This window comes from Ranitomeya variabilis, chromosome 6 (genome assembly GCF_051348905.1).
Source record: "Ranitomeya variabilis isolate aRanVar5 chromosome 6, aRanVar5.hap1, whole genome shotgun sequence".
Taxonomy (NCBI): Eukaryota; Metazoa; Chordata; class Amphibia; order Anura; family Dendrobatidae; genus Ranitomeya; species Ranitomeya variabilis.
In genome coordinates, this window is record NC_135237.1 from 444,462,596 (window position 1) to 444,488,401 (window position 25,806).

General features: G+C 41.5%; 1 protein-coding gene across 1 annotated transcript in view; it reads left to right on the forward strand.

Annotated features, from left to right (window-relative positions):
* Positions 1-25,806, forward strand: part of SPIDR (scaffold protein involved in DNA repair) — a 783,664-nt gene that overhangs the window by 362,756 nt on the left and 395,102 nt on the right. The window lies entirely within an intron of this gene.

A 25,806-nucleotide genomic window follows, 5' to 3' on the forward strand; every position in this document is an offset into this window, starting at 1 on the left:
TGAGGCAAATTCTTTGGCTGAAATAAGTGGAGAGGGAGGGGGTGCTGGGGGACAGAGGAGAGAATTGAAAGTGTTGAATAACTGGTTAGAGTTGTGAGACGGAGGAGGGAGGATATGAGAGATGAGAAGAAAGTTTGTTTTGCTGCAGTGAGTGTTGCCTTGAAAGTAGTGTAGGACTGTTTGAATGCGATGAAGTGCTCATTGGAGTGGGATCTTTTCCATCTCCGCTCAGCAGCCCTGGAAGCTCGCCTCAGTTCTTAACTATACGTCATAAGGGCAGGAATATCAAAGATTGAAAATTGCTAATTTTACCAATTTTTTTACAGATGTTCAATAGTTTCATTAATGAACACAGACTTGATCTCGCCACTATCATGAGGTACAATATTTAAAAAAGTCTCAGAGTCACTGAGATTAGAAGTATTGGATAGTTATTGCCAGGGCTGTGGAGTCGGTAAGCCAAACCTCCGACTCCTCAATTCCCATGATACTGACTATGACTCCAACTCCCTCATACATGGCTCATGTTTACGTTTGTGATAAATTTACTGTAGTAAAATGGTAACATCAGGCTTTTAATCTTTATAATGATACAATAATCAAGCCATTTAGATAGAACATAAAATATATTTATTGGAATACAACTTTAGAACAAAAAAATTTAGCATATTTACAATTTATTATACAATGCAGTAAGTAGAAAAAAAACAAAAACGTACTGAATAGCATTCGTGCAGTCTATGAATTTGTTCTTAGAAATAGTATCACCTCCATGAGATCCTCCTTTATAGGTGACCTCAAATCTGACCTAATTATTTCAAGGCTAGAGAACAACCTCTCTACACTAACTTGGGTTGGTAGCAAAGCAGCAACCACATTGGCAACATCTCTAACAATTTCATGGTATAAAGGAATTCCTCGTGCACAGTCAGTTTTGATGAATGATTGAACTCTTCTAGTTCTTTGAGAGCAAGTGAAAAATTTTGCAGAAATATGGTCAATCCGTTTTCTATGGAAGTGGAATCTTTTCCCCTGCAGCAACACTTTGCCTGCTGCATGTCGTCCAAATACTTGTCGAAATCAAACTTATCTTATGAGGATGAAGGAACGGCAGCAGCAGCACTGGCAGGGCCCGAGTCCTCTAGCTCTTGGACGTCCTGTAGCTCACTCATCCTAACTGCTACTTCAATCAAAGCTTCTTTTCCTTTAGTAAGCTGTTAATCATCCAGCAATATATGATTACTCGGGTCCACATAAACAGCTGTCAGAAGAATTTTATTTTCTAATAGCAGTGTCTCTCTCTGTTTCATTGAAGCAGCAATGCCATCTGCGATTAAAACTCCTCTTTGGGACAGGCAAATCAACAAGTTCTTCCACTCCTTTATAAAAATGCCAGGAGTTAAATCCTCAGCTTGTAACTTTTTAGTCACTGTAAATGGGTGATGAAGCAATTCCTTCAATTCAGCCACCTGTGTCCATTGACCTTCATGCAGTGTTACCTGAGTGTTGGCCATATCCACAAGGAAGGGTTTAAGCTCAAGCAATCGCTCAATCTTTAAATAGTTGCTGCCCCACCGAGTGGCTTGTTCCACAATTGCCCCTTTTCCAGTACGTTTCTTCAAGATGCAATCAATTTTAGGGGTTCTGGCAGCAATAGCCAATTTCCTCACTTTGTTAATCAGAGTTCCAGCATGTCCCTCTTGCAGACTCATTGCCAGCTGCAGCTTGTGCACAACACAGCGCATGTGATGAATATGAAAGAGGTGTGAATCAGCTTCAACAAGATCATCTAATTGTAAAGAATCATTTTGCTGTTCTTCTGTAGTAATATCTGTTTGTTCGTCCATTATGGGAACAGGACTGTGGCCTTCCATCTCCAACATACTGAATGTGAAATGTTCTTCTAGCTGCTGTTCACCTTCATTATTCTCATTCATCAGTTTAATTGTACTTATCATATTTGAAGCACTATCAGAAACAATAGCACGAACCTGTTCTTTTTTGAGTTCATAATCTTGCAGAACTTTTTCCACTAAGGTCTGGTGAAACTGGCTGCTGTGATGAGCATTAGTATCTTTTACTGCCAGTGTCTTATTAACAATTTTTTTGTTGTCACAAACATATCGAACGTTGGTAGCTAAATAGTTCCCTCTGTGACGTGTGCAGGCATCCATTTTAAGAAATGCAAAGTGTCTCTTGAGTCTTTTTAAGATCTTCCTTTTGGTTAAGGGCTTCTTCAATTACTAAGTTTCTAATACTTTCTCTTTCCAGAGAAACACCAAGTTTGTGAGCCATTTCTCCATTAAGAGCTGTAAGAGCTGGTCGTGCAAATAATGATAATGGTACACTGTCCTTCACAACAAGCTCGATGATCTGTCTTTTAAACACATCTGCTGTCATTGTTACAGTAACTTTGACACTTACAAAATATCTTGTACCTGACGTTTGAGATGCTCTTTCCTCCTCCTTTGCCTGGTGGGAAGTGCTGGTCTCTGGTTTCTTGGTGCTGCTGTGATCTTTTTCAGTCACAGCTTTGTAAACTTCTGGGAGGTAGCGTTGTAAATGTCTTTTTAGATTGGAAACTCTTGAAGAAGCATTTTTACCACTGCCTGAGTATGCACTGATTTTTGCAGCATTTGTTTTCATCTGGGTCACTTATACATTGACACACAAAATATTTGTTTTTTTGAGTCACTGTGAAATGCTCAAATAGAGCTTACTTCATAAGATGCTTCTTAGACATTTTGTAAATTCGCTCTCAAAATAATTTTGTCCTGTAAAAAAATTTAAAGTGTATTGTAATTCTTGCAAGAATAGGGAATCATGTACTGTACAATTTGGAATAGAAATACAACAATCTTTGCATAAATCAATAGGACAGATGATAAGTACAAAGTATGTTAAATGTGTTGTTAAATAGATTTACTCTGCACTTTCAATGCTTTTTGGAAGTTCATTGAACAGCAAGGTGGATTGCTGCTGAGGGGAACAAGAAAAAAAAAAAAAACTCTTTAAATCTTCAGCTTAGCGAGTGTGAACGAGCTGAGTGTGACCTGAGCGTATTTGTGAATGGCGGTGAGTGTGACTTGTGATTCAGTTAAGAGGTATTTGGAAAGCCTTAAACAAATACCTGTGTGAATTGGTGTGAGTTGCTGAATTGGGAGTAGCTATATTCACAAGGGGTTAACTTAGGGTGGGGGCTCATAATTAACCCCTTCACCCCCAAGGGTGGTTTGCACGTTATGGACCGGGCCAATTTTTACAATTCTGACCACTGTCCATTTATGAGGTTATAACTCTGGAACGCTTCAACGGATCCTGGTGATTCTGACACTGTTTTCTCGTGACATATTGTACTTCATGATAGTGGTAAAATTTCTTTGATATTACCTGCGTTTATTTGTGAAAAAAAGGGAAATTTGGCGAAAATTTTGAAAATTTCGCAATTTTCCAACTTTGAATTTTTATGCAATTAAATCACAGTGATATGTCACACAAAATACTTAATAAGTAACATTTCCCACATGTCTACTTTACATCAGCACAATTTTGGAAACAAATTTTTTTTTTGTTAGGGAGTTATAAGGGTTAAAATTTGACCAGCAATTTCTCATTTTCACAACACCATTTTTTTTAGGGACCACATCTCATTTGAAGTCATTTTGAGGGGTCTATATGATAGAAAATACCCAAGTGTGACACCATTCTAAAAACTGCACCCCTCAAGGTGCTCAAAACCACATTCAAGAAGTTTATTAACCCTTTATGTGTTTCACAGGAATTTTTGGAATGTTTAAATAAAAATGAGCATTTAACTTTTTTTTCACACAAAATTTACTTCAGCTCCAATTTGTTTTATTTTACCAAGGGTAACAGGAGAAAGTGGACCCCAAAAGATGTTGTACAATTTGTCCTGAGTACGCCGATACCCCATATGCGGGGGTAAACCACTGTTTGGGCGCATGACAGAGCTCGGAAGCGAAGGAGCGCCATTTTACTTTTCAATGCAAAATTGACTGGAATTGGGTTGGAACGCCATGTTGCTTTTGGAGAGCCCCTGATATGCCTAAACATTGAAAACCCCACAAGTGACACCATTTTGGAAAGTAGACCCCCTAAGGAGCTTATCTAGAGGTGTGGTGAGCACTTTGACTCACCAAGTGCTTCACAGAAGTTTATAATGCAGAACCGTAAAAATAAAAAATCATATTTTTTCACAAAAATGATCTTTTCGCCCCCAATTTTTTATTTTCCCAAGGGTAAGAGAAGAAATTGGACCCCAAAAGTTGTTGTACAATTTGTCCTGAGTACGCTGATACCCCATATATGAGGGTAAACCACTGTTTGGGCGCATAGGAGAGCTCAGAAGGGAAGGAGCGCCGTTTGACTTTTCAATGCAAAATTGACGGGAATTGAGGTGGGACACCATGTTGCGTTTGGAGAGCCACTAATGTGCCTAAACATTGAAACCCTCCACAAGTGACACCATTTTGGAAAGTAGACCCCCTAAGGAACTTATCTAGAGGTGTGGTGAGCACTTTGACCCACCAAGTGCTTCACAGAAGTTTATAATGCAGAGCCATAAAAATAAAACAAACATTTTTTTCCCACAAAAATTATTTTTTAGCCCCCAGTTTTGTATTTTCCCGAGGGTAACAGGAGAAATTGGACCCCAAAAGTTGTTGTCCAATTTGTCCTGAGTACGCTGATACCCCATATGTGGGGGGGAACCACTGTTTGGGTGCATGGGAGGGCTCGGAAGGGATGGAGCGCCATTTTGAATGTAGACTTAGATGAAATGGTCTGCAGGCGTCGCATTGCGTTTTCAGAGCCCTAATGTACCTAAACAGTAAAAAAAAAACACAAGTGACACCATTTTGGAAAGTAGACCCTTTAAGCAACTCATCTAGAGTTGTGTTGTGAGAGTTTTGAACCCTCAAGTGTTTCACTACATTTTATAACGCATAGCCGTGAAAATAAAAAAAAAAATTTCCCTCCAATATTATTTTTTAGCCCCCAGTTTTGTATTTTCCCAAGGGTAACAGGAGAAATTGGACCCCAAAAGTTGTTCTCCAATGTGTCCCGAGTACACTGATACCCCATATGTTGGGGGTAAACCCCTGTTTGGGTGCACGGGAGAGCTCGGAAGGGAAGGAGCACTGTTTTACTTTTTCAACGCAAAATTGGCTGAAATTGAGATCGTACGCCATGTAGCATTTGGAGATGTGCCTAAACAGTGGAAACCCCCCAATTATAACTGAAACCCTAATCCAAACACACCCCTAACCCTAATCCCAATGGTAACCCTAACCACGCCTCTAACCCAGACACACCCCTAACCCTAATCCCAACCCTATTCCCAACCGTAGATGAAATCCAAACCCTAACCCTAACTTTAGCCCCAACCCTAACCCTAACTTTAGCCCCAACCCTAACTGTAGCCCTAACCCTAGCCCTAACCCTAGCCCCAACCCTAGCCCCAACCCTAACCCTAGCCCCTAACCCTAGCCCCAACCCTAGCCCCAACCCTAACCCTAGCCCCAACCCTAACCCTAGCCCCAACCTAACCCTTACCCTAGCCCTAACCCTAACCCTAGCCCTAGCCCTAACCCTAATGGTAAAATGGAAATAAATACATTTTTTAAATTTTTTTTTATTTTTCCCTAACTAAGGGGGTGATGAAGGGGGGTTTGATTTACTTTTATAGCGGGTTTTTTAGCTGATTTTTATGATTGGCAGCCGTCACACACTGAAAGAAGCTTTTTATTGCAAAAAATATTTTTTGCGTTACCACATTTTGAGAGCTATAATTTTTCCATATTTGAGTCCACAGAGTCATGTGAGGTCTTGTTTTTTGCGGAACGAGTTGACGTTTTTATTGGTAACATGTTCAGGCACGGGAGATTTTTTGATCGCTTTTTATTCCGATTTTTGTGAGGCAGAATGACCAAAAACCAGCTATTCATGAATTTCTTTTGGGGGAGGCGTTTATACCGTTCCGCGTTTGGTAAAATTGATAAAGCAGTTTTATTCTTCGGGTCAGTATGATTACAGCGATACCTCATTTATATCATTTTTTATGTTTTGGCTCTTTTATACGATAAAAACTATTTTATAGAAAAAATAATTATTTTGGCATCGCTTTATTCTGAGGACTATAACTTTTTAATTTTTTCGCTGATGATGCTATATGGCGGCTTGTTTTTTGCGGGACAAGATGACGTTTCCAGCGGTACCATGGTTATTTATATCCGTCTTTTTGATCGCGTGTTATTCTACTTTTTGTTTGGCGGTATGAGAATAAAGCGTTGTTTTTTGCCTCTTTTTTTTTTTTTTACGGTGTTCACTGAAGGGGTTAACTAGTGATATAGTTTTATAGATGGGGTCATTACGGACGCGGCGATACTAAATATGTGTACTTTTATTGTTTGATTTTTTTTAATTTAGATAAAGGAATGTATTTATGGGAATAATATTTTTTTTTCTTTATTTAGGAATTTTTTTTCTTTTTTTTTTTTTACACATGTGAGAATTTTTTTTTACTTTGTCCCAGGGGGGGACATTACAGATCGTTGATCTGACAGTGTGCACAGCACTCTGTCAGATCACCGATCTCACTTACAGCCGTGCAGGCTGCAGCTTTCATCTGCAGCCTGCACGGCACCCGGAAGTAATCCCTGCAGGACCCGGATGCAGCCCCGCAGCCATTTTGGATCCGGGGCCTGCAGGGATAGGAGGTAGGAGACCCTCGCAGCAACGCGATCACATCGCGTTGCTCCGGGGGTCTCAGGGAAGCGCGCAGGGAGCCCCCTCCCTGCGCGATGCTTCCCTGTACCGCCGGCACACCGCGATCATGTTTGATCGCGGTGTGCCGGGGGTTAATGTGTCGGGGGCGGTCCGTGACCGCTCCTGGCACATAGTGCCGGATGTCAGCTGCGATAGGCAGCTGACACCCGGCCGCGAACGGCCGCGCTTCCCCCGTGAGCGCGGCCGATCGTGCTGGACGTACTATTCCGTCCTTGGGAATTAGGGCCCACCCCACATGGACGGAATAGTACGTCCAATGGCAGAAAGGGGTTAAGGGGTTATAAGGGGCAGCTGTTTGTGACTTGTGATTCAGTGACTTTGAATTCAGGGAGTTTCCAAGGGAGGAATTGCTGTCTGTATTTTATTAATACTTTGTATTTATTTTTATTTAACATTGCTGTCTGGTGCAATTCCCATTAGGAAATGTGCTCCACTATTGTTAATGCCATCCAGTGCACATCTTGCCACATGTATGCAGTCCTTGATCAGCCGGTCGAGGGTGCATACTGCTGTGCGAGATGTGAGCACGATGTGCATTTGGAAACCCAGATTCTGAATCTAAATGTGCAGCTGGCAACACTGAGATCCATTGACAACATGGAAAGGAGTCTTCTGATCACTGAGCAGACGCTCAATGGGATAGATGAGGGGGGGATGGTAGGATGGAGCTGCAGGACAGTGAAGTAGCTAGCTGGGTGACAGTTAGAAGGCCGGGTAGAGGGAAGAGTGCCAGGGAGGATAGTCCTGATCTGGCACACCCCAATAAGTTTGCTAAGTTGACAGATGAGGGGGGTGCCAGTACAGGGGTAGCACTGCTGCAGCCAGGCATGTCCTCTGAAAGCCGGAGGAGTGACGGCTCCAGTAAGGAGGGAAATAGGAGAGCAGGGCAGGCCAGACAGGTGCTGTTAGTGGGTGACTCAATTATTAGGGGAACAGATAGGGCAATCTGTCACAAAGACAGGGATCGTCGAACGGTGTGCTGCCTACCTGGCGCTCGAGTCCGACACATCGCTGATCGGGTGGACAGATTACTGGGATGGGCTGGTGAGGACCCAGCGGTCATGGTGCACATTGGCACAAATGACAAAGTTAGAGGTAGGTTGAAGGTCCTGAAAGATGATTTCAGGGAATTAGGCTGCAAGCTGAAAGCAAGGACCTCCAACGTGGTATTTTCCGAAATACTGCCTGTACCACATGCCACGCCAGAGAGGCAACAGGAGATTAGGGAGGTTAATAAGTGGCTGAAGAATTGGTGTAGGAAGGAGGGGTTTGGGTTCCTGCAGAACTGGGCCGACTTCTCAGTTGGCTACAGGCTCTACGCTAGGGACGGGCTGCACCTCAATGGGGAGGGTGCAGCTGTGTTGGGGGAGAAAATGGCTAGAAGGTTGGAGGAGTGTTTAAACTAGGGATTGGGGGGGAGGGTATTAAATTTATAGAAGGGGAAGATAGTACAGATAGAGACCTGGGCACAGAGAAGGAAGTTGGGGGTGGCAATGGCATGGGGGGTGGGGTTAGAACAGTTAATAATTTAAGAAAGAATAGAGGTACAGAGAGGAACATCAAGTGCATGTATACTAATGCCAGAAGCCTCGCCAACAAAATGGACGAATTAGAATTAATGTTGTTGGAGCATAATTATGACATGGTGGGGATATCTGAAACATGGCTGGATGAGAGCCATGACTGGGCTGTTAACTTGCAGGGCTATAGCCTTTTCAGAAACGACTGTACAGATAAGCGAGAGGGAGTGTGTCTGTATGTAAAATCGTCCTTAAAACCCATCCGGCGTGATAATATGGGTGAATTTAATGTAAATGTAGAGTCCCTGTGGGTGGAGATAAGGGGAGGGGGGAAAAATAATAAATTACTGATAAGGGTTTGTTATAAATCTCCAAAAATAATGGAAGCAATGGAGAATATCCTCATAAAGCAAATAGATGAAGCTGCGAATCAAGATGAAGTCATTATTATGGGGGACTTCAACTACCCTGAAATAGATTGGGGAACAGAAACCTGCAGTTCCAGCAAAGGTAATCAGTTTTTGACAACTATGAGAGACAATTACCTTTCACAACTGGTTCAGGACCCAACAAGGAGGGGGGCACTGCTAGACCTAATATTAACCAACAGGCCAGACCGCATATCAAATATAAGGGTTGGGGGTCACTTGGGGAATAGTAATCACAAAATAATAAGTTTTCATGTATCCTTTAATAAGATGGGTAGTAGAGGGGTGACAAGGACACTAACTTCAAGAGGGCAAATTTCCAACGGATGAGAGAGGATCTTGGTGCAATTAACTGGGACGATATCCTGAGAAATAAAAATACACAAAGAAAATGGGAGACGTTTATTAGCATCCTGGATAGGACCTGTGCACAGTATATACCGTATGGGAATAAACATACTAGAAATAGGAGGAAACCAATATGGCTAAATAGAGCTGTAAGGGGTGCTATAAGTGACAAAAAGAAAGCATTTAGAGAATTAAAGGAAGTAGGTAGTGATGAGGCATTAAATAAATACAGAAAATTAAATAAATTCTGTAAAAAGCAAATCAAGGCAGCAAAAATTGAGACAGAGAGACTCATTTCCAGAGAGAGTAAAAATAATCCCAAAATATTCTTTAACTGCATAAATAGTAAGAAACTAAAAAATGAAAGTGTTGGCCCCCTTAAAAATAGTCTGGGTGAAATGGTGGATGAGGATGAGGAAAAAGCCAATATGCTAAATGACTTTTTTTCATCAGTATTTACACAAGAAAATTCCATGGCAGACAATATGATAAGTGATAACAAAAATTCCCCATTAAGTGTCACTTGCTTAACCCAGCAGGAAGTACGGCGGCGTCTAAAAATCATTAAAATTGACAAATCTCCGGGCCCGGATGGGATACACCCCCGAGTATTGCAGGAATTAAGTACAGTCATTGATAGACCATTATTTTTAATCTTTAAAGACTCCATAGTAACAGGGTCTGTACCACAGGACTGACGTATAGCAAATGTGGTGCCAATATTCAAAAAGGGGACAAAAACTGAACTCGGAAATTATAGGCCAGTAAGCTTAACTTCTACTGTGGGTAAAATCCTGGAGGTCATTCAAAGAGATGCTATACTGGAGTATCTGAAGAGGAAAAACCTCATGACCTAGTATCAGCATGGGTTTACTAGGGACCGTTCATGTCAGACTAATTTGATCAGCTTCTATGAAGAGGTAAGTTCCGGACTGGACCAAGGGAACCCAGTAGATGTAGTGTATATGGACTTCTCAAAAGCTTTTGATACGGTGTCACACAAAAGGTTGATACATAAATTGAGAATAATGGGGATAGGGGAAAATATGTGTAAGTGGGTTGAGAGCTGGCTCAGGGATAGGAAACAAAGGGTGGTTATTAATGGCGCACACTCGGACTGGGTCGCGGTTAGCAGTGGGGTACCACAGGGGTCAGTATTGGGCCCTCTTTTCTTTAACACATTTATTAATGACCTTGTAGGGGGCATTCAGAGTAGAATTTCAATATTTGCAGATGACACTAAACTCTGCAGGGTAATCAATACAGGGGAGGACAATTTTATATTACAGGATGATTTATGTAAACTAGAAGCTTGGGCTGATAAATGGCAAATGAACTTTAATGGGGATAAATGTAAGGCCATGCACTTGGGTAGAAGTAATAAGATGTATAACTATGTGCTTAATTCTAAAACTCTTGGCAAAACCGTCAATGAAAAAGACCTGGGTGTATGGGTGGATGACAAACTCCTATTCAGTGGCCAGTGTCAGGCAGCTGCTACAAAGGCAAATAAAATAATGGGATGTATTAAAAGAGGCATAGATGCTCATGAGGAGAACATAATTCTACCTCTATACAAGTCACTAGTTCGACCACACTTAGAATACCGTGCACAGTTCTGGTCTCCGGTGTATAAGAAAGACATAGCTGAACTAGAGCGGGTGCAGAGAAGAGCGACCAAGGTTATTAGAGGACTGAGGGGTCTGCAATACCAAGATAGGTTATTACACTTGGGGCTATTAAGTTTGGAAAAACGAAGACTAAGGGGTGATGTTATTTTAATGTAAAAATATATGAGGGGACAGTACAAAGGCCTTTCTGATGATCTTTTTAATCATAGACCTGAGACAGGGACAAGGGGGCATCCTCTACGTCTGGAGGAAAAAAGGTTTAAGCATAATAACAGATGCGGATTCTTTACTGTAAGAGCAGTGAGACTATGGAACTCTCTGCCGTATGATGTTGTAATGAGTGATTAATTACTTAAATTTAAGAGGGGACTGGATACCTTTCTGGAAAAGTATAATGTTACAGGGTATATACACTAGATTCCTTGATAGGGCGTTGGTCCAGGGAACTAGTCTGACTGCCGTATGTGGAGTCGGGAAGGAATTTTTTTCCTCAATGTGGAGCTTACTCTTTGCCACATGGGTTTTTTTTGCCTTCCTCCGGATCAACATGTTAGGGCATGTTAGGTTAGGCTATGGGTTGAACTAGATGGACTTAAAGTCTTCCTTCAACCATAATAACTATGTAATGTCAAGTCTTGTCTCAGCAGGGTACAGCTCACTAATTGCTTCACATCGTATTTCTTCACAGTCTATGAAGAGGGGAGGAGGGAGCATGTTTGTGCTGAATCACATTCCAGAACACACACACAAATATATGTCTTCATTGATCCTGTTACTCTATTTCCGAATTTGAGATGTTAGGAAACATTTTTTTATCTTATATTCTATGTATACTGTATATAATTCATCAGAGCAGCTAATTTTTACAAACATGAGCTTAAGAGGAAAAACAAACTAAAACATCAAGCATACAGAGACAACATATACTGGACTATTGATTTATGCACAGTTTATTGAAAGTTTAGATATGCTTTAGGAAGTACTTTCCTTTTTTAATCCTGCTTTCCTGTTCATTCCAGAAATTCTCAGATGAATGTAGGCTTTCCTTCCCTGTGTGGTTTTTTTTTCACCTTATCTGTAGAGGAGGAGCTTCACTACTTATCATGAACATAAACTGCAGCACAGATTCATCTCAGCTAAAAGTCTAGACCGTAAATCAGGAACAGGACAGACATTTATAGGACATTTCATAACTTTCCCAAATTCTTTTGAAAAAATATTTCCCACAAACTGCATTGAACTACTGTACCCAATTTATTATATATTTTAGGAGTCGGAGTCGGTCCATTTTATACCGACTCCACCAAAATGGGCTCTGACTCCATGACTCCGACTCTACAGCCCTGGTTATTGCTGCAAGGTAACACATGTTAGATTTGAAAAATTGGTTTTAGTGGTAAGGGGTTAAAAACATGGTCAATTACTGCATCACAGAACGGAAAAACAAATTATGGTAAAACAGTCTGTGGTTTTCAAACACATTTTTAAAGCAATTTTCAGTTTTCAGATTCTCTCAGTCTGCAATTGCATCCCTGTTGAAAGAAAGTGTTCTTTCTGAAACTAGTTGGAAGGTATTGGTCCGATATACGCCCCAGGTATCCCACGTGACCGCTGACATCACGGATGGTCCTGCAGCAATTGCAAACTGAGAGAGTCTGCACAGCACGACTGCACGCTAGCGCAACGTGGGAACCAGAAGCGGTGGAGCATCTGCCACCGGCCGGGGCAGCGCTCAGGAAGATTTACTTACAGAAGCCTGCTATAACCGTACGGCTTTCTCTTTCTCATCACAACTGCCACTCCACTCAGTGAGCCACTTCAGAGCTATGGATACCTGTTCACCAGTAAGGTAAATTACCTGACTATATCCAGTATTAACCCCTTAACGACCGCCGATACGCCTTTTAACGGCGGCCGCTAAGGGTACTTAAACCACAGCGCCGTTAATTAACGGCGCTGTGGAAAAAGTTTGCACCGACCCCTGTTTTGCGATCAACAGTTTACCGGCGACCGCAAAAAAAAAAAAAAAAAAAAAAAAGCGATCTGTAATTCTCTGTCCTCTGATGTGATCGCACATCAGAGGACAGAGAAATAGGGGGATTCGGGGACCCTATGATACTCACCCGGTGTCCCTGGGTCCTCTTCTGTCTCCTCCTGCCGGCCGGCTTTTTCCTTATGGCGGGCGCATGCGCAGTGTTCCCGCCATCTGCTGCCATCTGCCGGCCTGCAGGAGATTCGAGTTGGGGCTAAAATTAGGGTTAGGGTTAGGGTTAGAGTTAGGGTTAGGGTTAGAGCTAGGGTTAGGGTTAGAGCTAGGGTTAGGGTTGGGGCTAAATTTAGGGTTAGGGCTAGGGTTAGAGTTAGGGTTAGAGTTAGGGTTAGGGCTAAATTTAGGGTTAGGGCTAGGGTTAGGCTACTTTCACACTAGCGTTTTTTGGCTTCCGTCGCAATGCGTCGTTGGAAAAAAAACGCATCCTGCAAAAGTGCTTGCAGGATGCGTTTTTTCTCCATTGGCTTGCATTAGCGACGCATTGCGACGGATTGCCACACGTCGCATCCGTCGTGCGACGGATGCGTCGTGCTTTGGCGGACCGTCGGCACAAAAAAAGCTACATGTAACTTTTTTGTGCGACGTGTCCGCCATTTCCGACCGCGCATGCGCGGCCGGAACTCCGCCCCCGCCTCCCCACACCTAACAATGGGGCAGCGGATGCGTTGAAAAAACAGCATCCGCTGCACCCATTGTGCGGCGCTTACAACGCTAGCGTCGGTACGACACACTGTGATGGGCCGAGTACGATGCTAGTGTGAAAGTAGCCTTAGGCTTCTTTCACACTTGCGTCGGTACGGGGCGGTCGCAATGCGTCGGCCCGACGTACCGACGCACGTTGTGAAAATTGTGCACAACATGGGCAGCGGATGCAGTTTTTCAACGCATCCGCTGCCCAGTCTATGTCCTGGGGAGGAGGGGGCAGAGTTACGGCCACGCATGCGCGGAAATGGCGCATGTGACGTACAAAAAAAATGTTACATTGAACTCTTTTTGTGACGACGGGGCTAAAGTTATGGTTAGGGTTGGGGCTAAAGTTAGGGTTAGGGTTGGGGCTAAAGTTAGGGTTAGAGTTGGGATTAGGGTTAGGGGTGTGTTGGATTTAGGGTTTTGATTAGGGTTATGGTTAGGGTTGAGATTAGGGCTGTTTTGGGGTTAGGGTTGTGATTATCATTAAGGTTGTGATTAGGATTATGGATCGGGTTGAGATTAGGGTTAGGGGTGTGTTGGAGTTAGGGTTGGAGTTATAATTTGGGGGTTTCCACTGTTTAGGTACATCAGGGGGTCTCCAAACACGACAGCCAATTTTGCACTAAAAAAGTCAAATGGTGCTCCCTTCCTTCTGAGCTCTGCCGTGCGCCCAAACAGTGGTTTACCCCCACATATGGGGCATCAGTGTACTCGGGATAAATTGGACCACAACTTTTGTGGTCCAATTTCTCCTGTTACCCTTGTGAAAATAAAAACTTGGGGGCTAAAAATCTTTTTTGTGGGAAAAATTTTTTTTTTTTATTTTCGCTACTCTGCATTATAAACTTCTGTGAAGCACTTGAGCATTCAAAGTTCTCACCACATATCTAGATAAGTTCCTTAGGGGGTCTAGTTTCCAAAATGGGGTCACTTGTGGGGGGTTTCTACTGTTTAGGTACATCAGGGGCTCTGCAAACACAACATAACACCCACAGACAATTCTATCAAAGTCTGAATTCCAAAATGGCGCTCCTTCTCTTCCGAGCTCTGCCGTGTGCCAAAACAGTGGTTTACCCCCACATATGGGGTACCAGCATACTCAGGACAAATTGGAGAACAACTTTTGGGGTCCAATTTCTCTTGTTACCCTTGTGAAAATAAAAATTTGGGGGCTAAAAAAATCTTTTTTGTGGGAAAAAATAATATTTTTTATTTTCACTACTCTGCATTATAAACTTCTGTGAAGCACTTGGGCATTCAAAGTTCTCACCACATATCTAGATAAGTTCCTTGGGGGGTCTAGTTTTCAAAATGGGGTCACTTGTTGGGGGTTTCTACTGTTTAGGTACATTAAGGGTCTGCAAACGCAACATAACGCCCGCAGACAATTCTATCAGTCTGCATTCCAAAATGGCGCTCCTTCCCTTCCGAGCTCTGCCGTGCGCCCAAACAGTGGTTTACCCCCACATATGGGGTACCAGCATACTCAGGACAAATTGGACAACAACTTTTGGGGTCCAATTTCTCTTGTTACCCTTGTGAAAATAAAAACTTGGGGGCTAACAAATCTTTATTGTTAAAAAAAATATATTTTTTATTTTCACGACTCTGCATTATAAACTTCTGTGATGCACTTGGGCATTCAAAGTTCTCACTACACATCTAGATAAATTCCATGGGGGGTCTAGTTTCCAAAATGGGGTCACTTTTGGGGGGTTTCTACTGTTTAGGCACATTAGGGGCTCTCCAAACGCGACATGGCGTCCGATCTCAATTCCAGTCAATTTTGCATTGAAAAGTCAAATGGCGCTCCTTTGCTTCCGAGCTCAGCCATACGCCCAAACAGTGGTTTACCCCCACATATGGGGTGTCGGCGTACTCAAGACAAATTGTACAACAACTTCTGGGGTCCATTTTCTCCTGTTACCCTTGGTAAAATAAAAATTTGGAGGCAAAAAGATCATTTTTGTAGAAAAAATGCGATTTTTTTATTTTCACGGCTCTACGTTATAAACTTCTGTGAAGCACCTAGGGGTTTAAAGTGCTCACCACACATCTAGATAAGTTCCTTAAGGGGTCTAGTTTCCAAAATGGTGTCATTTGTGGGGGGTCTCCACTGTTTAGGCACATCAGCGGCTCTCCAAACGTGACATGGCGTCCGATCTCAATTCCAGCCAATTCTACATTGAAAAAGTAAAACGACACTCCTTCTCTTCCAAGCTCTGCGGTGCGCCCAAACAGTGGTTTAACCCCACATATGGGGTATCTACGTACTCAGGAGAAATTGCACAACAACTTTTGTGGTCTAATTTCTCCTGTTACCCTTGTGAAAATAAAAATTTGGGGGCAAAAAGATCATTTTTGTAGAAAAAATGTGATTTTTATTTTCACGGCTCTACGTTATAAACTTCTGTGAAGCACTTGGGGGTTCAAAGTGCTCACCACACATCTAGATAAGTTCCTTAAGGGGTCTAGTTTCCAAAATGGTATCACTTGTGGGGGGTTTCCACTGTTTAGGCACATCAGGGGCTCTCCAAACGCGACATGGCATCCGATCTCAATTCCAGCCAATTCTGCATTGAAACAGTCAAACGGTGCTCCTTCACTTCCAAGCTCTGCGGTGCGCCCAAACAGTGGTTTACCTCCACATATGGGGTATCGACGTACTCAGGAGAAATTGCACAACAACTTTTGTGGTCTAATTTCTCCTGTTACCCTTGTGAAAATTAAGAATTTGTGGGCGAAAAAATCATTTTTGTGAAAACAAATGTGATTTTTTATTTTCACGGCTCTACGTTATAAACTTCTGTGAAGCACTTGGGGGTTCAAAGTGCTCACCACACATCTAGATAAGTTCCTTAAGGGGTCTAGTTTCCAAAATGGTGTCACTTGTGGGGTGTTTCCACTGTTTAGGCACATTAGGAGCTCTCCAAACGCGACATGGCGTCCGATCTCAATTCCAGCCAATTCTGCATTGAAACAGTCAAACGGTGCTCCTTCACTTCCAAGCTCTGCGGTGCGCCCAAACAGTGGTTTACCTCCACATATGGGGTATCGGCGTACTCAGGAAAAATTGCACAACAAAATTTGTGGTTAAATTTCTGTTTTTACACTTGTGAAAATTAAAAAAAATGGTTCTGAAGTAAAATGTTTGCAAAAAAAAGTTAAATGTTCATTTTTTTCTTCCACATTGTTTCAGTTCCTGTGAAGTACGTAAAGGGCTAATAAACTTCTTGAATGTGGTTTTGAGCAGCTTGAGGGGTGCAGTTTTTAGAATGGTGTCACACTTGGTTATTTTCTATCATATAGACCCCTCAAAATGACTTCAAAGGTGATGTGGTCCCTAAAAAAAACATGGTGTTGTAAAAATGAGAAATTGCTGGTCAACTTTTAACCCTTATAACTCCCAAACAAAAAAAAAAATTGTTTCCAAAATTGTGCTGATGTAAAGTAGACATGTGGGAAATGTTATTTATGAACTATTTTTTGTGACATATCTCTCTGATTTAAGGGCATAAAAATTACAAAGTTTGAAAATTGCAAAATTTTAAAAATTTTCGCCATATTTCCATTTTTTTCATAAATAATCGCAATTAATATCGAAGGAATGTTACCACTAACTTGAAGTACAATATGTCACGAAAAAACAATCTCAGAATCAGCGGGATCCGATAAAGCGTTCCAGAGTTATAACCTCTTAAAGTGACACTGGTCAGAATTGTAAAAATTGGCTCGGTCATTAAGTACCAAATTGGCTCTGTCATTAAGGGGTTAAGGTATATTTTTTGGTATGATCTTGAAGCATTGCTTTGAGTGGCTATATATCTGAAACGTTGGGATTTTTTTTTTTTACACTAAAGGGATATTGTTTGCGCAGATAACTATACATTTATTTACATAGTCTTTTTCAACAACTTGAGTCGTGTGTTGTTGTGTTTTTTGCAGCAAGTATCCCCCTGTTTCCATATTTACTTGCGCCTCCTATTATTTATTTTGGTACAATTTTCAGTTTCGTTACAACGATAATGTGTGAGTATACCTTTAAGAGTTTTTCCTGGAAATTGCATGTATCAAATATAGACAAAATAAATGATAAATTTATAATTGTCGGGATCCTACTGGTTTGAAGAATGAAGTCCCCCTGTGTGGATGGAGTGGTAGTACAAGTGTGCAGGCAATGCTTCCTTCATTCAGTCTTTGGGACTGACTGATAATGAAGTAAACCATTCTGATTTCTTCTTCAGTTCCATAATTCTGATTTCTTCTTCAGTTCCATAAAACCTCTTATCTAGTGGGTGTTGGAGGTCCCACCTTATTGATAATACATTTGTCACACATCCTATAGAAAGGTGTTTAAAGTTTATTAGAAAACCTCTCAAATTCATACAAACAACTGCTTAGTGACTAACACATTATCAGGACAGGTTTTCAGCTTGTAAAATAATATTTCCTATTATTTTCATTTACAGTGAGAAAGTAATTGAGGATTGTGTGAGGGATCAAAATTTCAAGTAGATTTCAAAGTTCTATAGCTATTTATTATGAGAAAAGAAAGCACCTGTTAAGTATAGATTTTTTTTTCTTTATAAATAGAAAATACAAGTGACACAGTGTAAAATATTGATGCCAGCTTTGGAGGTACCGTGTTTTTGTGTATTATCCAAAAAGTTCCCATGAGATTTCTCTTACTAAAGTGTAATGGTATATTTATATTTAAGAAAGTATTGAATAATGTTGCTGCTGCCAAATAATATTCCACTTGCTGGCACAGTGGAAGAAAGCATGTATTTATGTTGGACGTAGGTGAAACCGGAGGAAACACATTGGTGCTTGGACTTCATAGAGCATCAAACTAGTAGAAATACAACCACAATTTTAAGGAATGGAAACTGGCATGTTATTCTAAAGTTAATCTTTCTGTAATTTTACATCTAGGTTATAAAATAGAAACAGCTATTACTTGTAAAATCTCTTGTATTAAAGAGAATTGGTCAGCAGTTCTTAGCTACGTAATGTGAAAGCGCCATCATGTAGAAGTATAGACCCTGATTATAGTGACGTGTCACTTACTGGACTGTATTTTGCTGTTTCAATACAATCAGTTTTTTATCAGCAGGAGATTATCACCACGTTAAGCTGCCTCCTAGTCCAACCACACCCTCAACACTGATTAGCTGCCATCTCTCACTATAAATTGTACACAGAAAGCTGTGGTATGGCCGGGGTTATGCAGAGCTCAACAGTAATGAAGTGAGGCTTGCAAGGGAGACCAAAGCAGTAAAAAAAAACAGATTTGGGATATGTCAAAAAAGGATTTTTGCAGGATGAAAGGGGTGAAGTGGTAGAAAATGATGTTGAGAAAGCCGAACTTTTACATTTCTGTTTTGTATCTGTGTTCTCTAGGAAAGCAATTGTAACATCAACTAATCTTCACAGTGCCATTGAAAGAATTTAAAGAATCCACACAATCTATGAACAGGTGTGATGTTACTGTAAGGTTTTGGAGCTCCTAGAGTGAACCCGCAGATCCACAACAATGAACCACCCAAGGGTGGTACAGAGAGCGTTATGGGCAGGCCCAAGGGAGACTATTGCCACAGAAGCTGGCACCTGGGGACAGGAAATAGGAGCTTCGAAAGAGACAGTGTGAGCGTAGTTCTGACCGAGCGAGAAAAGACGTTGGATGGACTGGAAAGAAACGAGACAAGAAGATAACTGAAAATGACGCCGACACAGGGATGGCTGGGCGAGACAGAGGCGAAACATGGACAGGACACAGAGGAGACACAGGACCGACCAGACTAGAACGGAGAAACAAGGAAGACTGAAAATGAGACACTAGGCGAACCGGACTGAGTAGAGACACATGACGGACCGCCCAGAGAAAAGAGAGGACCTGGGTCATTAGTAGCACAAATGACAATCAGGCAAGCAGGCAGAGGAAGTTTTACCTTAAATACATAAGACGCAGAAGGACGTCAGGGCCCTCCAGGGTCAAAGAGAGGAGAAGCGGCGCGCCTGTATATCAAAAGAGGAAGTGCGCGTGCGCAGAGGGAGCTGGAGTGTGAGGTGTGCACGTGCAGCCGGCGGAATCCCATAAGCTGCGGTGAGTCAGGAGAAGGAAGAACGCGCTCCTGCAGGAGGAGCGCGCCAAAGCAGGTAAGTATGCCGGCGAGCGGAGGAGGGAGCGAGGGGCAGAGCAGCAGGCAGGGCAGCAGGAGCGGCGGGGCAGAGCGGCGTCATGACAACAGGGAGATGGTGAGTGAACACTTAGCTAATTTAAATGAATTTAAATCTCCTGGTCAAGATGAATGACATCCTAGTGAACTGAAAGAGTTAGCAGATGAAATTTCAGAACCACTAGCCAGAATCTTTGAAAATCCTGGAAAACAGGGGAAGTCCCAGAAGATTGGAGAAGGGTAAATGTTGTTCGTAACATTAAAAAAGAAAAAAGATGGAGCCAGGAAATTACTGACCAGTGAGCTTTGCTTCAAGACCAGTGAGCATTAATTCAATACCAGTAAAGATCTTTGAACAAATTATTAAACTGCATGTATGTAGGTACTTGGATAGCAATACAGTAATTAACGAGAGCTAGTATGAGTTTATAGTTATGGCAGACTAATTTCCTTTTATGATGGAATCACTGGCTGGGTGGATCAAGGAAATGCGGTAGATATAATATATATTGACTTCAGCAAAGCATTTGACAAAGTATCTCATATTCTCCTTACTGAAAAAATGACCAAGTATGGGATTGACAAGGCTACATTTAGGTGGATTCATAACTGGCTCAGTGATCGTAACAGTGGTAATAAATGGTTGCACATCCAATTGGAAAAGTCAAACGTGATCTCAGCATTCCAGGAGCCAACAGATGGATGATAGCCCCCCTCTGCCTTTGGATCGGAGACCCTGTGGCATGACGATCATTGCCATGACTACATCCAGGTCACCAGAGCTAGAAAGTTGCTTGAGCATGCACAATGCATGATCAGCAACTTTCTCTGTCAGTGTAGAGCTGACAACAGTTTGTTCAGCAGAGGAATGATACTGCATCCCCATGCTGAACAAAGGATCGGCCTGCAACAAACTGTAGTCCCATAGTGGGACAAAGTAAAAAAGTTAAACTAATTTTTTTTGTAATAATTGTAAATATATATATATATATATATATATATATATATATATATATATATATATATATATATAAAATCAAAAGATATTGTATACATAAATAATTGCATGAAAAAAATAAAATAAATAAAAGTACACATATTTTGTAGTAACGACGGATAAAATTGGCCCACTAGTTAACCGCTTTAGTGAATACAATGCCTTGTGAAAGTATTCGGCTCCCTGGAACTTTTCAACCTTTTCCCACGTAAATTTTTGGTGAAGAATTAATAACAAGTGGAACACAATTGTGAAGTTGAACGAAATTTAATGCTTATTTTAAATTTTTGTGGAAAATCAAAAACTGAAAAGTGGGGCGGGCAATATTATTCGGCCCCTTTAACTTAATACTTTGTTGCTCCTCTTTTTGCTGCGATTACAGCTGCAAGTCGCTTGGGGTATGTTTCTATCAGTTTTGTTCATCGAGAGACTGAAATTCTTGCCCATTCTTCCTTGGCAAACAGCTCGAGCTCAGAGAGGTTTCATGGAGATCGTTTGTGAACAGCAGTTTTCAGCTCTTTCCACAGATTCTCGATTGGATTGAGGTCTGGACTTTGACTTGGCCATTCTAACACCTGGATACATTTATTTGTGAACCATTCCATTGTAGATTTTGCTTTATGTTTGGGATCATTGTCTTGTTGGAAGACAAATCTCAGTCTCAGGTCTTTTGCAGACTCCAACAGGTTTTCTTCAAGAATGATCCTGTATTTGGCTCCATCCATCTTCCCATCTATTTTAACCATCTTCCCTGTCCCTGCTGAAGGAAAGCAGGACCAAACCATGATGCTGCCACCACCATGTTTGAAAGTGGGGATGATGTGTTCATCGTGATGAGCTGTGTTGCCTTTACACCAAACATATTGTTTGGCATTGTTGCCAAAAAGTTCGATTTTGGTTTCATCTGACCAGAGCAGAGATTTGTGCAGTGTACGACTGATTGTTGTCCTATGGACAGACTGTCCCACTTCAGCTGTAGATCTCTGCAGTTCGTCCAGAGTGATCGTGGGCATCTTGGCTGCATCTCTGATCAGTCTTCTCCTTGTTTGAGATGAAAGCTTAGAGGGACGGCTGGGTCTTGGTAGATTTGCAGTGGTATCATACTCCTTCCATTTCAATATGATCGCTTGCACAGTGCTCCTTGGGATGTCTAAAGTTTTGGAAATCATTTACTGTAGTATCCAAATCCGGCTTTAAACTTCTCCACAACAGTATCACGGACCTGCATGTTGTGTTCCTTGGTTTTCATGATGCTCTCTGTGCTTCAAACAGAACCTTGAGAGACTATCACAGAGCAGGTGCATTTATACGGAGACTTGATTACACACAGGTGGATTATATTTATCATCATTAGACATTTAGGACAACATTGGATCATTCAGAGATCCACAATGAACTTCTGGAGTGAGTTTGCTGCACTGAAAGTAAAGGGGCCGAATAATATTGCACTCCCCACTTTTCAGTTTTTGAATTTCCACAAAAATTTTAAATAACCAATAAATTTCGTTCAACTTCACAATTTTGTTCCACTTGTTGTTGATACTTCAACAAAAATTTACATTTGGTATATTTATGTTTGAAGCATGATATGTGGGAAAAAGTTGAAAAGTTCCAGGGAGCCGAATAATTTTGCAAGGCTCTGTACCTTAAAAAAATAAACAAGGCAACAAGCAATGCTTTATCATCATACTGCAGAACATAAGTGGAATAACACGCGATAAAAAAGACGAATATAAATAAACATGGCACCGCTGAAAACATCATCTTGTCTCAAAAACCAAGCCACCATACAGGTCCATCTGCGGAAAAATTAAAAAAGTTATAGCTCTCAGAATAAAGCGATGCAAAAATAATTATTTTTTCTATAAAATAATTTTTATTTTATAAAAGCACCAAAACATAAAAAAGGCGATATAAATGTGGCATCACAGTAATCGTACTGGTCTGAAGAATAAAACTGCCTTATCAATTTTACCACACACAGAACAGCATAAACCCATTCCCCTCAAAAAAAAATTCCTGCATTGCAGGTTTTTGTTCATTCTGCCTCCCAAAAATTGGAATAGAAAGCGATCAAAAAATGTAATTTGGCCAAAAGTAGTACCAATAAAAACGTTAACTCAACTCGCAATAAACAAGCCCTCGCAAGTTTCTGTTTGCCAAAATATGGAAAAATTATAGCTCTCAAAATGTGGTGATGCAAAAACTATTTTTTTGCAATAAGAAGCATGTTTTAGTGTTTGACAGCAGCCAAAAACCCGATATAAATCTGGTATTGCTGTAATCGCAGTGACTTGAAGAATAAGTTGCCCAGTCACTTGTACCACACGAGAAATGGCGTAAATGATAATTAAAACCAATTCTTCACCTGCTGTTGATTTATTCATTCTGCCTCCCAACGATAGCAGTAAAGCTCGGTGCACGTTTGTCCTGCGCTTATATCGGGGTTTCCATGTAAATCTCTGAAATATGTGATTCATATGAAAACTCTGCCGGTAGATTCCCTATAATGAGGCAGATGGAGGCATTGTGGGCGCTGTCTGACCTGTGATCCAGCGGTGTGCATCTTTTTAGAATTGCATAAAAGTGCCGTCAGCCACAGTTTTGTTCACTTCTGAAAAGGACCGCTGAACAGAGGCCCGACGGATTCCAGAATAACTGCTGCCTCATTATAGTGAATGGATCCATCAAGGGTTTCATCTGAATCACTTCACTCAGATCAAGAAGGAAACCCCAAAGTTAGTGGTCAGTGTAGAGCACTGGATAAATGTGATCCCAAATGTTATGTAAAATGTTCCCAATAAAACTTCCATCTCAATCCACAAAAAGGTAAGTCCCCTCTAGGGTCTGTCATCTGTTAACGGAAATATAGGGGGGTTCCGCGTTACTGGTAGTACAAAGGCTCTGGAAAAGTGAAGAAGCTCCTCACCCGCTAAAAGAAATTCAGCAAATTCTCCGCTTTCAAATCCTAATGCCCCCTCCCTTTTGAGCCCCACAGTGTACCTAAACCACATATAGTGTCCATGTTTGGCATTTCTGAAGCGATGAGAGCCCCCCTAACTTACGGGGGAATGCCTCCAGAAGCACGGGCTGGGCATAATGTACTGGTGATTGCAAAATATTGGTGACTGCAACGTACTGGTCACTACAGCGTACTGGTAACTACAACAGTTTGCAATTTTCATTTGGCAACATCCAATGCTGCTTGCTTCTGGAGAATACTCATGCAGTCAAAATCATTACTACACCTGTAGATAAATTCCCCAAGGGGTATAATTTCTAAAGTGGGGTCACTTGAGGGAGGATTCTGCTCTTCTAGCAATTAAGGGCTCTGGAGTCTGCAAACCTTTCTAGGAGCATCTGCGCTTGAGGAGGCAAATAGCACTCTGTTCCTCTCAAGTGTCTCCTTATGGCTAACTAGTACTGTATTGCCACGTTCAGAAGAAACTTTGGGACAAATTTTGGTGCCATTTTTACCCACTTCTTTCGTGAAAATGTGAAATCTGGGGCTAAAACAAAGTTTTGATGGAAAAAAATTATTAAAATTATTTTTTCTTCACTGCCCAATGGTATAAAATTCTGTGACACACTCATGATGTATTGTGCAGTTTCTCCTGTTACCCTTATGAATTTGGGGCTAAATACATATTTGTGGGGAAAATGTGATTTTGTTATTTTCACGGCTCAACGTTATTAACTTCTGTGAAGCACTTGAGGGTCCAATGTACTCACCACACATCTAGATCAGTTCCCTGAGGAATCTAGTTTCCAAAACGGTGTCACTTGGGGGGGGGATTTTCACTGGTTATATCAGAGGCTCTCCAAATGCGACATGGTGTCCAGCAAATTCAAAAGCACTTGAAGGGTTAGTAAACTTTTTAAATGTGGTTTTGATCATCTTGAGGGGTTAAGTTTTTATAGTGGTGTCATTTTTGGGTATCTTCCATCATATAGACCTCTCAAAGTGACTTCAAATGTGATCTGGTCCCTTAAAAAAGTTTTGTAAATTTTATTGGAAAAATGAAAAATCGCTGGTCAACTTTTAATCCTTATAACTTTGCAAAAAAAATTTTTTGGTTCCAAAATTGTGGTGACGTAAAGTAGGCATGTGGGAAATGATGTATATTAACTATCTTGTTTGACATATCTCTGTGAATTAAGGGCATGGAAATTTTTGCCAAATTTTCCTTTTTTTTAACAAATAAACGTAAGTCATACTGTAGAAATGTTACCACTGTCATAAAGTACAAAACTACAACATGTGACGAAAAAACAATCTCAGAATTACCGGGATCCGTTGAAGCGTTCCAGAGTTATTACCTCATAAAGTGACTGGTTCGAATTGTAAAAATTCCCCTGGTCATTGATGTGTAAACCATGTTGAAGGGGGGGGGGGGGTAAAGGGGTTGATGAGCGTGTGCAAGGATCATTCTAAAGAGAGAGAGCAGTGTGGTCTCCCGTGTTATCAGTGGCATATAGAGTTATCTGTCATTGTAATCCTGCCTCTGTTGATAAGGAGTATTGTTGAAAACTTTTCTTGAAAGCACAGGAAGTATGCATGTAAAGGTACCTTCACACGAAACGACGCTGCAGCGATAGCGACAACGATGCCGATCGCTGCAGCGTCGCTGTTTGATCGCTGGAGAGCTGTCACACAGACCGCTCTCCAGCGACCAACGATACCGAGGTCCCTGGGTAACCAGGGTAAACATCGGGTTACTAAGCGCAGGGCCGCGCTTAGTAACCCGATGTTTACCCTGGTTACCATCGTAAAAGTTAAAAAAAACAAACAGTACATATTCACCATCTGATGTCCGTCAGGTCCCTTGCCGTCTGCTTCCTGCTCTGACTGAGTGCCGCCGTACAGTGAGAGCAGAGCACAGCGGTGACGTCAACGCTGTGCTGTACTTTCACTTTCACTTTGCGGCGTTCAGTCAGTGTGGGAAGCAGACGGCAAGGGACCTGACGGACATCAGATGGTGAGTATATACTGTTTTTTTTTTTTTACGTTTACGCTGGTAACCAGGGTAAACATCGGGTTACTAAGCGCGGCCCTGCGCTTAGTAACCCGATGTTTACCCTGGTTACCAGTGTAAAATATCGCTGGTATCGTTGCTTTTGCTGTCAAACACAACGATACACGGCGATCGGACGAC